General features: G+C 33.3%; 1 long non-coding RNA gene across 1 annotated transcript; it reads right to left on the bottom strand.

Moving 5' to 3' along the window:
- Window positions 1–610: 610 nt before the first annotated feature.
- Window positions 611–1,453, bottom strand: LOC111637880. Its single transcript, XR_002758748.1, has 3 exons — window positions 1,380–1,453; window positions 1,191–1,295; window positions 611–1,107 (listed from the first exon to the last, which is right to left on the bottom strand). It is a non-coding gene; the product is annotated as an uncharacterized LOC111637880 (long non-coding RNA).
- Between the last annotated feature and the right edge of the window lie 627 nt (window positions 1,454–2,080).

Below are 2,080 nucleotides of genomic sequence, written 5' to 3'. Positions count from 1 at the left end.
ACTTTGATACTACCCAAACTGTATACCTCACACAATAGAACTCGACTCAGATTTTTGAAGCTGTTACAAATATAATACAAAGCCGCTACGATAAACGCAGCCATTAATTTCATTAGCTTGGATGCTTATTTTACTTCATAATGATGCGGTCTAAGGCATCCAGTCCACCGATCAACGAGCCTGCATATTTCAAATTGAGGCATTCATCTGGTGCGATTCGAATTTAGAATGTTAAAATTAAATCCCGCTTCATCAATGAATATTGTTTTTTGTTACGCTTGCGGAGAATTTCGAACAACATGTAATATATAGGGGAAGGTGGGACAAGATGAGAACGTTAAGGTTTGAAAAGTCATAAGATGACAACCACTTTGATGAGAACGATAAGTTTTTTATTCTCAGCAATTACAACATTTGGTAATATATAATACAAAATGTAATTTTTGAAAAACGTTTTTAAAAACAAAAAAATTTAATATTTTAAAATTATATCTAAATGCACCATCTTGCCCCACACATGGGGTAAGATAGGGATATTATTTTTTATAAACAAGAAGGACAAATTAAAATCGTTACTGTCATTTTCTTCAATATTGGCACAAGAACAGTGTGCCCATTTATCACAACGGCTACATTTAGCCCAACTCTCTGTGGATACACAGTATAACCCTCCAAAATAGAGGCATTCTGTGTCATTTGTCTTTTGTTTCGTGTTAGGCATACCCTTGCTGTTTTGATTTTACGGAATTTTTTCGGTAAACAAAGACCGTATTCCTGGGGTGCAGAAACTGCTGTTGATCGTTTGTGTTGTTCCATCAGCTGCTGCTTCTACGGTGTATCTGTTAGGATTGCTGCTTTCCCTCTCCTGCTATTTTCGATTTTTTTCTTAATTTCAACATGTGGAATTGACATTATTTCTATGGGAGAGACATGACTAAAAACTGAATGAGTAGGCCTACTTGTAGTGGTCTAATCGGTAACCGTTTCTGCACCCAGATTAGGCATATCTTCACCTTCATAGTTTTGGTTATTTGGCATTTGGTATTATATGGTACATATTAGACAATTTTATCTTACCAAACGTTTCATTTGAAAACAGTGTACAACCTGAAATAATAAATATATTTCTTAAAGTTAATATTACATGATATATAAAGATATTTTATCGTCATATAATAGTTAAGTCTTACCTTTCCTAATAGAGAAGCATAGGTGCACGAGAACTACACTAAAGCTCTGTTTCTATTTGAGAATCCTTTCTTGGTAATCACATAATCAGCTAATTGTTCGAAAAACTGAAATATATATACATGTATCCTATATAATTTAAACATGCAACTATAATAAAGACGTCAATAACAATAGTTAAATACACTTACTGTACGGTGATAATCGGGCAGCTTTCTAAGGGAGCATTTCCAAAATTTTGCGCCTTTAGCAGGTTCCACAAAAAAGAAACAAAAATTTGTATTGTTGGGCTGCAATTTGAAAAAATTGTAACCTATAAATTCCCATTGTCGTCCGTCTGCCCGTCTTTCCTTAGTATTTAGAAAAGAGTTAGGTAGATGAAATCCGAGAAAAGATGTGGAAACCTTAAGGGCAGGAGGCCCCGATTAACTATATAACAACTTCCGAAAGTCATGTTACATCAATTCAAAACTTTTCCCCCGAAAGGTGTTAGATAGACGACTCTATTGTTAAAGGAAAAGTATAATGTACAGGGGCAAACCACTACTAATTTAAGGTGAAGAGCATATATTTTGAATTAAATTAATTAAAAATATGATTAAAAATTGCAGCCCGGCATTGTGACGATGTCACAATAAATAATTGCTCGTTTTGTAGCTACAAATTATCATCATTATGATCCATCCTACTTAAAGCAAAATTCATCCGTAGTTTCTTCATACGAAATACGAATTAATCCAAAAATAATTACAGTTATAAGCAGCAGAAACTTCATGCTTGGAGTTAATTAAACCAATTTAATTAAAGTACTAAAAAATTTATCATTAAAAGGAAACGTGATAACAGGAGAAAGGTTTTATGAAAAGCGACCTTTACAAAATTATTCTTAATT

The sequence above is a fragment of the Centruroides sculpturatus genome, unplaced genomic scaffold, assembly GCF_000671375.1.
Source record: "Centruroides sculpturatus isolate CEXI.00-Female unplaced genomic scaffold, Cexi_2.0 scaffold1088, whole genome shotgun sequence".
Classification (NCBI taxonomy): Eukaryota; Metazoa; Arthropoda; class Arachnida; order Scorpiones; family Buthidae; genus Centruroides; species Centruroides sculpturatus.
Note: the sequence above shows the minus strand (reverse complement) of the source record. Positions and strands in the feature narration are given on the sequence as shown.